Here is a 15,841-nt window from a genome sequence, read left to right as displayed (position 1 = left end):
AATCCCTATGTAAAAACGTTAGTTAAGCAAGAATATCGTATTTTTAAAAAAATCTAATGATAGGATTTTCCAGAAAATTGAAAAAACCGAAAAATGTCAAGAGTAAAGTGCCATTTTCTGACATTAGATTTCGTTCTAAATGCTTAATCCCTATGTAAAAACGTTAGTTAAGCAAGAATATCGTATTTTAAAAAAAATCTAATGATAGGATTTTCCAGAAAATTGAAAAAACCGAAAAATGTCAAGAGTAAAGTGCCATTTTCTGACATTAGATTTCGTTCTAAATGCTTAATCCCTATGTAGAAACGTTAGTTATGCAAGATTATCGTATTTTTAAAAAAATCTAATGATAGGATTTTTCAGAAAATTGAAAAAACCGTAAAATGTCAAGAGTAAAGTGCCCTTATTTTAAACATTATATCGTTCTAAATGCTTAATCCCTATGTAAAAAAGTTATCTAAGCAAGAATATGTTATTGAATAAAATGAGAAAAATTTATTTTAGCCGTAAATCGAAAATAATGGGTCGAGCGAATCGGTCGATTGCGCCGAGACGCGCTATGATGCAACAGACGAGCGATTGGAACGCCCGAATATTTTCAAAGTCCCAACGTACCGGTCAAGAGTAAAGTACCATTTTCCTACATTAGATTTCGTTCTAAATGCTTAATCCCTATGTAAAAACGTTAGTTAAGCAAGAATATCGTATTTTAAAAAAAATCTAATGATAGGATTTTCCAGAAAATTGAAAAAACCGAAAAATGTCAAGAGTAAAGTGCCATTTTCTGACATTAGATTTCGTTCTAAATGCTTAATCCCTATGTAGAAACGTTAGTTAAGCAAGAATATCGTATTTTTAAAAAAATCTAATGATAGGATTTTCCAGAAAATTGAAAAAACCGAAAAATGTCAAGAGTAAAGTGCCATTTTCTGACATTAGATTTCGTTCTAAATGCTTAATCCCTATGTAGAAACGTTAGTTATGCAAGATTATCGTATTTTTAAAAAAATCTAATGATAGGATTTTTCAGAAAATTGAAAAAACCGTAAAATGTCAAGAGTAAAGTGCCCTTATTTTAAACATTATATCGTTCTAAATGCTTAATCCCTATGTAAAAAAGTTATCTAAGCAAGAATATGTTATTGAATAAAATGAGAAAAATTTATTTTAGCCGTAAATCGAAAATAATGGGTCGAGCGAATCGGTCGATTGCGCCGAGACGCGCTATGATGCAACAGACGAGCGATTGGAACGCCCGAATATTTTCAAAGTCCCAACGTACCGATCAAGAGTAAAGTACCATTTTCCTACATTAGATTTCGTTCTAAATGCTTAATCCCTATGTAAAAACGTTAGTTAAGCAAGAATATCGTATTTTAAAAAAAATCTAATGATAGGATTTTCCAGAAAATTGAAAAAACCGAAAAATGTCAAGAGTAAAGTGCCATTTTCTGACATTAGATTTCGTTCTAAATGCTTAATCCCTATGTAGAAACGTTAGTTAAGCAAGATTATCGTATTTTTAAAAAAATCTAATGATAGGATTTTTCATAAAATTGAAAAAACCGTAAAATGTCAAGAGTAAAGTGCCCTTATTTTAAACATTATATCGTTCTAAATGCTTAATCCCTATGTAAAAAAGTTATCTAAGCAAGAATATGTTATTGAATAAAATGAGAAAAATTTATTTTAGCCGTAAATCGAAAATAATGGGTCGAGCGAATCGGTCGATTGCGCCGAGACGCGCTATGATGCAACAGACGAGCGATTGGAACGCCCGAATATTTTCAAAGTCCCAACGTACCGATCAAGAGTAAAGTACCATTTTCCTACATTAGATTTCGTTCTAAATGCTTAATCCCTATGTAAAAACGTTAGTTAAGCAAGAATATCGTATTTTTAAAAAAATCTAATGATAGGATTTTCCAGAAAATTGAAAAAACCGAAAAATGTCAAGAGTAAAGTACCATTTTCCTACATTAGATTTCGTTCTAAATGCTTAATCCCTATGTAGAAACGTTAGTTAAGCAAGATTATCGTATTTTTAAAAAAATCTAATGATAGGATTTTTCATAAAATTGAAAAAACCGTAAAATGTCAAGAGTAAAGTGCCCTTATTTTAAACAATGTATCGTTCTAAATGCTTAATCCCTATGTAAAAAAGTTATCTAAGCAAGAATATGTTATTGAATAAAATGAGAAAAATTTATTTTAGCCGTAAATCGAAAATAATGGGGACACCGGAGCTGTTCGAAGCGCCGAGCGCGCCGCGTACGCCCGAATATTTTCAAAGTCCCAACGTACCGGTCAAGAGTAAAGTACCATTTTCCTACATTAGATTTCGTTCTAAATGCTTAATCCCTATGTAAAAACGTTAGTTAAGCAAGAATATCGTATTTTAAAAAAAATCTAATGATAGGATTTTCCAGAAAATTGAAAAAACCGAAAAATGTCAAGAGTAAAGTGCCATTTTCTGACATTAGATTTCGTTCTAAATGCTTAATCCCTATGTAGAAACGTTAGTTATGCAAGATTATCGTATTTTTAAAAAAATCTAATGATAGGATTTTTCAGAAAATTGAAAAAACCGTAAAATGTCAAGAGTAAAGTGCCCTTATTTTAAACATTATATCGTTCTAAATGCTTAATCCCTATGTAAAAAAGTTATCTAAGCAAGAATATGTTATTGAATAAAATGAGAAAAATTTATTTTAGCCGTAAATCGAAAATAATGGGTCGAGCGAATCGGTCGATTGCGCCGAGACGCGCTATGATGCAACAGACGAGCGATTGGAACGCCCGAATATTTTCAAAGTCCCAACGTACCGGTCAAGAGTAAAGTACCATTTTCCTACATTAGATTTCGTTCTAAATGCTTAATCCCTATGTAAAAACGTTAGTTAAGCAAGAATATCGTATTTTAAAAAAAATCTAATGATAGGATTTTCCAGAAAATTGAAAAAACCGAAAAATGTCAAGAGTAAAGTGCCATTTTCTGACATTAGATTTCGTTCTAAATGCTTAATCCCTATGTAGAAACGTTAGTTAAGCAAGAATATCGTATTTTTAAAAAAATCTAATGATAGGATTTTTCAGAAAATTGAAAAAACCGTAAAATGTCAAGAGTAAAGTGCCATTATTTTAAACAATGTATCGTTCTAAATGCTTAATCCCTATGTAAAAAAGTTATTTAAGCAAGAATATGTAATTGAAAAAAATTAGAAGAATTTATTTTAGCCGTAAATCGAAAATAATGGGGACACCGGAGCTGTTCGAAGCGCCGAGACGCGCCGCGTACGGCCGAATATTTTCAAAGTCCCAACGTACCGATCAAGAGTAAAGTACCATTTTCCTACATTAGATTTCGTTCTAAATGCTTAATCCCTATGTAAAAACGTTAGTTAAGCAAGAATATCGTATTTTTAAAAAAATCTAATGATAGGATTTTCCAGAAAATTGAAAAAACCGAAAAATGTCAAGAGTAAAGTGCCATTTTCTGACATTAGATTTCGTTCTAAATGCTTAATCCCTATGTAGAAACGTTAGTTAAGCAAGAATATCGTATTTTTAAAAAAATCTAATGATAGGATTTTTCATAAAATTGAAAAAACCGTAAAATGTCAAGAGTAAAGTGCCCTTATTTTAAACATTATATCGTTCTAAATGCTTAATCCCTATGTAAAAAAGTTATCTAAGCAAGAATATGTTATTGAATAAAATGAGAAAAATTTATTTTAGCCGTAAATCGAAAATAATGGGTCGAGCGAATCGGTCGATTGCGCCGAGACGCGCTATGATGCAACAGACGAGCGATTGGAACGCCCGAATATTTTCAAAGTCCCAACGTACCGGTCAAGAGTAAAGTACCATTTTCCTACATTAGATTTCGTTCTAAATGCTTAATCCCTATGTAAAAACGTTAGTTAAGCAAGAATATCGTATTTTAAAAAAAATCTAATGATAGGATTTTCCAGAAAATTGAAAAAACCGAAAAATGTCAAGAGTAAAGTGCCATTTTCTGACATTAGATTTCGTTCTAAATGCTTAATCCCTATGTAGAAACGTTAGTTAAGCAAGAATATCGTATTTTTAAAAAAATCTAATGATAGGATTTTTCAGAAAATTGAAAAAACCGTAAAATGTCAAGAGTAAAGTGCCATTATTTTAAACAATGTATCGTTCTAAATGCTTAATCCCTATGTAAAAAAGTTATTTAAGCAAGAATATGTAATTGAAAAAAATTAGAAGAATTTATTTTAGCCGTAAATCGAAAATAATGGGGACACCGGAGCTGTTCGAAGCGCCGAGACGCGCCGCGTACGGCCGAATATTTTCAAAGTCCCAACGTACCGATCAAGAGTAAAGTACCATTTTCCTACATTAGATTTCGTTCTAAATGCTTAATCCCTATGTAAAAACGTTAGTTAAGCAAGAATATCGTATTTTTAAAAAAATCTAATGATAGGATTTTCCAGAAAATTGAAAAAACCGAAAAATGTCAAGAGTAAAGTGCCATTTTCTGACATTAGATTTCGTTCTAAATGCTTAATCCCTATGTAGAAACGTTAGTTAAGCAAGAATATCGTATTTTTAAAAAAATCTAATGATAGGATTTTTCATAAAATTGAAAAAACCGTAAAATGTCAAGAGTAAAGTGCCCTTATTTTAAACATTATATCGTTCTAAATGCTTAATCCCTATGTAAAAAAGTTATCTAAGCAAGAATATGTTATTGAATAAAATGAGAAAAATTTATTTTAGCCGTAAATCGAAAATAATGGGTCGAGCGAATCGGTCGATTGCGCCGAGACGCGCTATGATGCAACAGACGAGCGATTGGAACGCCCGAATATTTTCAAAGTCCCAACGTACCGATCAAGAGTAAAGTACCATTTTCCTACATTAGATTTCGTTCTAAATGCTTAATCCCTATGTAAAAACGTTAGTTAAGCAAGAATATCGTATTTTAAAAAAAATCTAATGATAGGATTTTCCAGAAAATTGAAAAAACCGAAAAATGTCAAGAGTAAAGTGCCATTTTCTGACATTAGATTTCGTTCTAAATGCTTAATCCCTATGTAGAAACGTTAGTTAAGCAAGATTATCGTATTTTTAAAAAAATCTAATGATAGGATTTTTCATAAAATTGAAAAAACCGTAAAATGTCAAGAGTAAAGTGCCCTTATTTTAAACATTATATCGTTCTAAATGCTTAATCCCTATGTAAAAAAGTTATCTAAGCAAGAATATGTTATTGAATAAAATGAGAAAAATTTATTTTAGCCGTAAATCGAAAATAATGGGGACACCGGAGCTGTTCGAAGCGCCGAGACGCGCCGCGTACGGCCGAATATTTTCAAAGTCCCAACGTACCGATCAAGAGTAAAGTACCATTTTCCTACATTAGATTTCGTTCTAAATGCTTAATCCCTATGTAAAAACGTTAGTTAAGCAAGAATATCGTATTTTTAAAAAAATCTAATGATAGGATTTTCCAGAAAATTGAAAAAACCGAAAAATGTCAAGAGTAAAGTGCCATTTTCTGACATTAGATTTCGTTCTAAATGCTTAATCCCTATGTAGAAACGTTAGTTAAGCAAGAATATCGTATTTTTAAAAAAATCTAATGATAGGATTTTTCATAAAATTGAAAAAACCGTAAAATGTCAAGAGTAAAGTGCCCTTATTTTAAACATTATATCGTTCTAAATGCTTAATCCCTATGTAAAAAAGTTATCTAAGCAAGAATATGTTATTGAATAAAATGAGAAAAATTTATTTTAGCCGTAAATCGAAAATAATGGGGACACCGGAGCTGTTCGAAGCGCCGAGCGCGCCGCGTACGCCCGAATATTTTCAAAGTCCCAACGTACCGATCAAGAGTAAAGTACCATTTTCCTACATTAGATTTCGTTCTAAATGCTTAATCCCTATGTAAAAACGTTAGTTAAGCAAGAATATCGTATTTTAAAAAAAATCTAATGATAGGATTTTCCAGAAAATTGAAAAAACCGAAAAATGTCAAGAGTAAAGTGCCATTTTCTGACATTAGATTTCGTTCTAAATGCTTAATCCCTATGTAGAAACGTTAGTTATGCAAGATTATCGTATTTTTAAAAAAATCTAATGATAGGATTTTTCAGAAAATTGAAAAAACCGTAAAATGTCAAGAGTAAAGTGCCCTTATTTTAAACATTATATCGTTCTAAATGCTTAATCCCTATGTAAAAAAGTTATCTAAGCAAGAATATGTTATTGAATAAAATGAGAAAAATTTATTTTAGCCGTAAATCGAAAATAATGGGTCGAGCGAATCGGTCGATTGCGCCGAGACGCGCTATGATGCAACAGCCGAGCGATTGGAACGCCCGAATATTTTCAAAGTCCCAACGTACCGGTCAAGAGTAAAGTACCATTTTCCTACATTAGATTTCGTTCTAAATGCTTAATCCCTATGTAAAAACGTTAGTTAAGCAAGAATATCGTATTTTAAAAAAAATCTAATGATAGGATTTTCCAGAAAATTGAAAAAACCGAAAAATGTCAAGAGTAAAGTGCCATTTTCTGACATTAGATTTCGTTCTAAATGCTTAATCCCTATGTAGAAACGTTAGTTAAGCAAGATTATCGTATTTTTAAAAAAATCTAATGATAGGATTTTTCATAAAATTGAAAAAACCGTAAAATGTCAAGAGTAAAGTGCCCTTATTTTAAACATTATATCGTTCTAAATGCTTAATCCCTATGTAAAAAAGTTATCTAAGCAAGAATATGTTATTGAATAAAATGAGAAAAATTTATTTTAGCCGTAAATCGAAAATAATGGGTCGAGCGAATCGGTCGATTGCGCCGAGACGCGCTATGATGCAACAGACGAGCGATTGGAACGCCCGAATATTTTCAAAGTCCCAACGTACCGATCAAGAGTAAAGTACCATTTTCCTACATTAGATTTCGTTCTAAATGCTTAATCCCTATGTAGAAACGTTAGTTAAGCAAGATTATCGTATTTTTAAAAAAATCTAATGATAGGATTTTTCATAAAATTGAAAAAACCGTAAAATGTCAAGAGTAAAGTGCCCTTATTTTAAACAATGTATCGTTCTAAATGCTTAATCCCTATGTAAAAAAGTTATTTAAGCAAGAATATGTTATTGAAAAAAATTAGAAAAATTTATTTTAGCCGTAAATCGAAAATAATGGGGACACCGGAGCTGTTCGAAGCGCCGAGACGCGCCGCGTACGGCCGAATATTTTCAAAGTCCCAACGTACCGATCAAGAGTAAAGTACCAATTTCCTACATTAGATTTCGTTCTAAATGCTTAATCCCTATGTAAAAACGTTAGTTAAGCAAGAATATCGTATTTTTAAAAAAATCTAATGATAGGATTTTCCAGAAAATTGAAAAAACCGAAAAATGTCAAGAGTAAAGTGCCATTTTCTGACATTAGATTTCGTTCTAAATGCTTAATCCCTATGTAGAAACGTTAGTTATGCAAGATTATCGTATTTTTAAAAAAATCTAATGATAGGATTTTTCAGAAAATTGAAAAAACCGTAAAATGTCAAGAGTAAAGTGCCCTTATTTTAAACATTATATCGTTCTAAATGCTTAATCCCTATGTAAAAAAGTTATCTAAGCAAGAATATGTTATTGAATAAAATGAGAAAAATTTATTTTAGCCGTAAATCGAAAATAATGGGTCGAGCGAATCGGTCGATTGCGCCGAGACGCGCTATGATGCAACAGACGAGCGATTGGAACGCCCGAATATTTTCAAAGTCCCAACGTACCGATCAAGAGTAAAGTACCATTTTCCTACATTAGATTTCGTTCTAAATGCTTAATCCCTATGTAAAAACGTTAGTTAAGCAAGAATATCGTATTTTAAAAAAAATCTAATGATAGGATTTTCCAGAAAATTGAAAAAACCGAAAAATGTCAAGAGTAAAGTGCCATTTTCTGACATTAGATTTCGTTCTAAATGCTTAATCCCTATGTAGAAACGTTAGTTAAGCAAGATTATCGTATTTTTAAAAAAATCTAATGATAGGATTTTTCATAAAATTGAAAAAACCGTAAAATGTCAAGAGTAAAGTGCCCTTATTTTAAACATTATATCGTTCTAAATGCTTAATCCCTATGTAAAAAAGTTATCTAAGCAAGAATATGTTATTGAATAAAATGAGAAAAATTTATTTTAGCCGTAAATCGAAAATAATGGGTCGAGCGAATCGGTCGATTGCGCCGAGACGCGCTATGATGCAACAGACGAGCGATTGGAACGCCCGAATATTTTCAAAGTCCCAACGTACCGATCAAGAGTAAAGTACCATTTTCCTACATTAGATTTCGTTCTAAATGCTTAATCCCTATGTAAAAACGTTAGTTAAGCAAGAATATCGTATTTTTAAAAAAATCTAATGATAGGATTTTCCAGAAAATTGAAAAAACCGAAAAATGTCAAGAGTAAAGTGCCATTTTCTGACATTAGATTTCGTTCTAAATGCTTAATCCCTATGTAGAAACGTTAGTTAAGCAAGAATATCGTATTTTTAAAAAAATCTAATGATAGGATTTTTCAGAAAATTGAAAAAACCGTAAAATGTCAAGAGTAAAGTGCCATTATTTTAAACAATGTATCGTTCTAAATGCTTAATCCCTATGTAAAAAAGTTATTTAAGCAAGAATATGTAATTGAAAAAAATTAGAAGAATTTATTTTAGCCGTAAATCGAAAATAATGGGGACACCGGAGCTGTTCGAAGCGCCGAGACGCGCCGCGTACGGCCGAATATTTTCAAAGTCCCAACGTACCGATCAAGAGTAAAGTACCATTTTCCTACATTAGATTTCGTTCTAAATGCTTAATCCCTATGTAAAAACGTTAGTTAAGCAAGAATATCGTATTTTTAAAAAAATCTAATGATAGGATTTTCCAGAAAATTGAAAAAACCGAAAAATGTCAAGAGTAAAGTGCCATTTTCTGACATTAGATTTCGTTCTAAATGCTTAATCCCTATGTAGAAACGTTAGTTAAGCAAGAATATCGTATTTTTAAAAAAATCTAATGATAGGATTTTTCATAAAATTGAAAAAACCGTAAAATGTCAAGAGTAAAGTGCCCTTATTTTAAACATTATATCGTTCTAAATGCTTAATCCCTATGTAAAAAAGTTATCTAAGCAAGAATATGTTATTGAATAAAATGAGAAAAATTTATTTTAGCCGTAAATCGAAAATAATGGGGACACCGGAGCTGTTCGAAGCGCCGAGCGCGCCGCGTACGCCCGAATATTTTCAAAGTCCCAACGTACCGGTCAAGAGTAAAGTACCATTTTCCTACATTAGATTTCGTTCTAAATGCTTAATCCCTATGTAAAAACGTTAGTTAAGCAAGAATATCGTATTTTAAAAAAAATCTAATGATAGGATTTTCCAGAAAATTGAAAAAACCGAAAAATGTCAAGAGTAAAGTGCCATTTTCTGACATTAGATTTCGTTCTAAATGCTTAATCCCTATGTAGAAACGTTAGTTATGCAAGATTATCGTATTTTTAAAAAAATCTAATGATAGGATTTTTCAGAAAATTGAAAAAACCGTAAAATGTCAAGAGTAAAGTGCCCTTATTTTAAACATTATATCGTTCTAAATGCTTAATCCCTATGTAAAAAAGTTATCTAAGCAAGAATATGTTATTGAATAAAATGAGAAAAATTTATTTTAGCCGTAAATCGAAAATAATGGGTCGAGCGAATCGGTCGATTGCGCCGAGACGCGCTATGATGCAACAGACGAGCGATTGGAACGCCCGAATATTTTCAAAGTCCCAACGTACCGGTCAAGAGTAAAGTACCATTTTCCTACATTAGATTTCGTTCTAAATGCTTAATCCCTATGTAAAAACGTTAGTTAAGCAAGAATATCGTATTTTAAAAAAAATCTAATGATAGGATTTTCCAGAAAATTGAAAAAACCGAAAAATGTCAAGAGTAAAGTGCCATTTTCTGACATTAGATTTCGTTCTAAATGCTTAATCCCTATGTAGAAACGTTAGTTAAGCAAGAATATCGTATTTTTAAAAAAATCTAATGATAGGATTTTTCAGAAAATTGAAAAAACCGTAAAATGTCAAGAGTAAAGTGCCATTATTTTAAACAATGTATCGTTCTAAATGCTTAATCCCTATGTAAAAAAGTTATTTAAGCAAGAATATGTAATTGAAAAAAATTAGAAGAATTTATTTTAGCCGTAAATCGAAAATAATGGGGACACCGGAGCTGTTCGAAGCGCCGAGACGCGCCGCGTACGGCCGAATATTTTCAAAGTCCCAACGTACCGATCAAGAGTAAAGTACCATTTTCCTACATTAGATTTCGTTCTAAATGCTTAATCCCTATGTAAAAACGTTAGTTAAGCAAGAATATCGTATTTTTAAAAAAATCTAATGATAGGATTTTCCAGAAAATTGAAAAAACCGAAAAATGTCAAGAGTAAAGTGCCATTTTCTGACATTAGATTTCGTTCTAAATGCTTAATCCCTATGTAGAAACGTCAGTTAAGCAAGAATATCGTATTTTTAAAAAAATCTAATGATAGGATTTTTCATAAAATTGAAAAAACCGTAAAATGTCAAGAGTAAAGTGCCCTTATTTTAAACATTATATCGTTCTAAATGCTTAATCCCTATGTAAAAAAGTTATCTAAGCAAGAATATGTTATTGAATAAAATGAGAAAAATTTATTTTAGCCGTAAATCGAAAATAATGGGGACACCGGAGCTGTTCGAAGCGCCGAGCGCGCCGCGTACGCCCGAATATTTTCAAAGTCCCAACGTACCGATCAAGAGTAAAGTACCATTTTCCTACATTAGATTTCGTTCTAAATGCTTAATCCCTATGTAAAAACGTTAGTTAAGCAAGAATATCGTATTTTTAAAAAAATCTAATGATAGGATTTTCCAGAAAATTGAAAAAACCGAAAAATGTCAAGAGTAAAGTGCCATTTTCTGACATTAGATTTCGTTCTAAATGCTTAATCCCTATGTAGAAACGTTAGTTATGCAAGATTATCGTATTTTTAAAAAAATCTAATGATAGGATTTTTCAGAAAATTGAAAAAACCGTAAAATGTCAAGAGTAAAGTGCCCTTATTTTAAACATTATATCGTTCTAAATGCTTAATCCCTATGTAAAAAAGTTATCTAAGCAAGAATATGTTATTGAATAAAATGAGAAAAATTTATTTTAGCCGTAAATCGAAAATAATGGGTCGAGCGAATCGGTCGATTGCGCCGAGACGCGCTATGATGCAACAGACGAGCGATTGGAACGCCCGAATATTTTCAAAGTCCCAACGTACCGATCAAGAGTAAAGTACCATTTTCCTACATTAGATTTCGTTCTAAATGCTTAATCCCTATGTAAAAACGTTAGTTAAGCAAGAATATCGTATTTTAAAAAAAATCTAATGATAGGATTTTCCAGAAAATTGAAAAAACCGAAAAATGTCAAGAGTAAAGTGCCATTTTCTGACATTAGATTTCGTTCTAAATGCTTAATCCCTATGTAGAAACGTTAGTTAAGCAAGATTATCGTATTTTTAAAAAAATCTAATGATAGGATTTTTCATAAAATTGAAAAAACCGTAAAATGTCAAGAGTAAAGTGCCCTTATTTTAAACATTATATCGTTCTAAATGCTTAATCCCTATGTAAAAAAGTTATCTAAGCAAGAATATGTTATTGAATAAAATGAGAAAAATTTATTTTAGCCGTAAATCGAAAATAATGGGTCGAGCGAATCGGTCGATTGCGCCGAGACGCGCTATGATGCAACAGACGAGCGATTGGAACGCCCGAATATTTTCAAAGTCCCAACGTACCGATCAAGAGTAAAGTACCATTTTCCTACATTAGATTTCGTTCTAAATGCTTAATCCCTATGTAAAAACGTTAGTTAAGCAAGAATATCGTATTTTTAAAAAAATCTAATGATAGGATTTTCCAGAAAATTGAAAAAACCGAAAAATGTCAAGAGTAAAGTGCCATTTTCTGACATTAGATTTCGTTCTAAATGCTTAATCCCTATGTAGAAACGTTAGTTAAGCAAGAATATCGTATTTTTAAAAAAATCTAATGATAGGATTTTTCAGAAAATTGAAAAAACCGTAAAATGTCAAGAGTAAAGTGCCATTATTTTAAACAATGTATCGTTCTAAATGCTTAATCCCTATGTAAAAAAGTTATTTAAGCAAGAATATGTAATTGAAAAAAATTAGAAGAATTTATTTTAGCCGTAAATCGAAAATAATGGGGACACCGGAGCTGTTCGAAGCGCCGAGACGCGCCGCGTACGGCCGAATATTTTCAAAGTCCCAACGTACCGATCAAGAGTAAAGTACCATTTTCCTACATTAGATTTCGTTCTAAATGCTTAATCCCTATGTAAAAACGTTAGTTAAGCAAGAATATCGTATTTTTAAAAAAATCTAATGATAGGATTTTCCAGAAAATTGAAAAAACCGAAAAATGTCAAGAGTAAAGTGCCATTTTCTGACATTAGATTTCGTTCTAAATGCTTAATCCCTATGTAGAAACGTTAGTTAAGCAAGAATATCGTATTTTTAAAAAAATCTAATGATAGGATTTTTCATAAAATTGAAAAAACCGTAAAATGTCAAGAGTAAAGTGCCCTTATTTTAAACATTATATCGTTCTAAATGCTTAATCCCTATGTAAAAAAGTTATCTAAGCAAGAATATGTTATTGAATAAAATGAGAAAAATTTATTTTAGCCGTAAATCGAAAATAATGGGGACACCGGAGCTGTTCGAAGCGCCGAGCGCGCCGCGTACGCCCGAATATTTTCAAAGTCCCAACGTACCGATCAAGAGTAAAGTACCATTTTCCTACATTAGATTTCGTTCTAAATGCTTAATCCCTATGTAAAAACGTTAGTTAAGCAAGAATATCGTATTTTTAAAAAAATCTAATGATAGGATTTTCCAGAAAATTGAAAAAACCGAAAAATGTCAAGAGTAAAGTGCCATTTTCTGACATTAGATTTCGTTCTAAATGCTTAATCCCTATGTAGAAACGTTAGTTATGCAAGATTATCGTATTTTTAAAAAAATCTAATGATAGGATTTTTCAGAAAATTGAAAAAACCGTAAAATGTCAAGAGTAAAGTGCCCTTATTTTAAACATTATATCGTTCTAAATGCTTAATCCCTATGTAAAAAAGTTATCTAAGCAAGAATATGTTATTGAATAAAATGAGAAAAATTTATTTTAGCCGTAAATCGAAAATAATGGGTCGAGCGAATCGGTCGATTGCGCCGAGACGCGCTATGATGCAACAGACGAGCGATTGGAACGCCCGAATATTTTCAAAGTCCCAACGTACCGATCAAGAGTAAAGTACCATTTTCCTACATTAGATTTCGTTCTAAATGCTTAATCCCTATGTAAAAACGTTAGTTAAGCAAGAATATCGTATTTTAAAAAAAATCTAATGATAGGATTTTCCAGAAAATTGAAAGAACCGAAAAATGTCAAGAGTAAAGTGCCATTTTCTGACATTAGATTTCGTTCTAAATGCTTAATCCCTATGTAGAAACGTTAGTTAAGCAAGATTATCGTATTTTTAAAAAAATCTAATGATAGGATTTTTCATAAAATTGAAAAAACCGTAAAATGTCAAGAGTAAAGTGCCCTTATTTTAAACATTATATCGTTCTAAATGCTTAATCCCTATGTAAAAAAGTTATCTAAGCAAGAATATGTTATTGAATAAAATGAGAAAAATTTATTTTAGCCGTAAATCGAAAATAATGGGTCGAGCGAATCGGTCGATTGCGCCGAGACGCGCTATGATGCAACAGACGAGCGATTGGAACGCCCGAATATTTTCAAAGTCCCAACGTACCGATCAAGAGTAAAGTACCATTTTCCTACATTAGATTTCGTTCTAAATGCTTAATCCCTATGTAAAAACGTTAGTTAAGCAAGAATATCGTATTTTTAAAAAAATCTAATGATAGGATTTTCCAGAAAATTGAAAAAACCGAAAAATGTCAAGAGTAAAGTGCCATTTTCTGACATTAGATTTCGTTCTAAATGCTTAATCCCTATGTAGAAACGTTAGTTAAGCAAGAATATCGTATTTTTAAAAAAATCTAATGATAGGATTTTTCATAAAATTGAAAAAACCGTAAAATGTCAAGAGTAAAGTGCCCTTATTTTAAACATTATATCGTTCTAAATGCTTAATCCCTATGTAAAAAAGTTATCTAAGCAAGAATATGTTATTGAATAAAATGAGAAAAATTTATTTTAGCCGTAAATCGAAAATAATGGGGACACCGGAGCTGTTCGAAGCGCCGAGCGCGCCGCGTACGCCCGAATATTTTCAAAGTCCCAACGTACCGATCAAGAGTAAAGTACCATTTTCCTACATTAGATTTCGTTCTAAATGCTTAATCCCTATGTAAAAACGTTAGTTAAGCAAGAATATCGTATTTTAAAAAAAATCTAATGATAGGATTTTCCAGAAAATTGAAAAAACCGAAAAATGTCAAGAGTAAAGTGCCATTTTCTGACATTAGATTTCGTTCTAAATGCTTAATCCCTATGTAGAAACGTTAGTTATGCAAGATTATCGTATTTTTAAAAAAATCTAATGATAGGATTTTTCAGAAAATTGAAAAAACCGTAAAATGTCAAGAGTAAAGTGCCCTTATTTTAAACATTATATCGTTCTAAATGCTTAATCCCTATGTAAAAAAGTTATCTAAGCAAGAATATGTTATTGAATAAAATGAGAAAAATTTATTTTAGCCGTAAATCGAAAATAATGGGTCGAGCGAATCGGTCGATTGCGCCGAGACGCGCTATGATGCAACAGCCGAGCGATTGGAACGCCCGAATATTTTCAAAGTCCCAACGTACCGGTCAAGAGTAAAGTACCATTTTCCTACATTAGATTTCGTTCTAAATGCTTAATCCCTATGTAAAAACGTTAGTTAAGCAAGAATATCGTATTTTAAAAAAAATCTAATGATAGGATTTTCCAGAAAATTGAAAAAACCGAAAAATGTCAAGAGTAAAGTGCCATTTTCTGACATTAGATTTCGTTCTAAATGCTTAATCCCTATGTAGAAACGTTAGTTAAGCAAGATTATCGTATTTTTAAAAAAATCTAATGATAGGATTTTTCATAAAATTGAAAAAACCGTAAAATGTCAAGAGTAAAGTGCCCTTATTTTAAACATTATATCGTTCTAAATGCTTAATCCCTATGTAAAAAAGTTATCTAAGCAAGAATATGTTATTGAATAAAATGAGAAAAATTTATTTTAGCCGTAAATCGAAAATAATGGGTCGAGCGAATCGGTCGATTGCGCCGAGACGCGCTATGATGCAACAGACGAGCGATTGGAACGCCCGAATATTTTCAAAGTCCCAACGTACCGATCAAGAGTAAAGTACCATTTTCCTACATTAGATTTCGTTCTAAATGCTTAATCCCTATGTAGAAACGTTAGTTAAGCAAGATTATCGTATTTTTAAAAAAATCTAATGATAGGATTTTTCATAAAATTGAAAAAACCGTAAAATGTCAAGAGTAAAGTGCCCTTATTTTAAACAATGTATCGTTCTAAATGCTTAATCCCTATGTAAAAAAGTTATTTAAGCAAGAATATGTTATTGAAAAAAATTAGAAAAATTTATTTTAGCCGTAAATCGAAAATAATGGGGACACCGGAGCTGTTCGAAGCGCCGAGACGCGCCGCGTACGGCCGAATATTTTCAAAGTCCCAACGTACCGATCAAGAGT

The sequence above is a fragment of the Megalopta genalis genome, unplaced genomic scaffold, assembly GCF_051020955.1.
Source record: "Megalopta genalis isolate 19385.01 unplaced genomic scaffold, iyMegGena1_principal scaffold0287, whole genome shotgun sequence".
Classification (NCBI taxonomy): domain Eukaryota; kingdom Metazoa; phylum Arthropoda; class Insecta; order Hymenoptera; family Halictidae; genus Megalopta; species Megalopta genalis.
The sequence above is the reverse complement of the archived record's forward strand: the minus strand, read 5'-3'. Positions refer to the sequence as shown.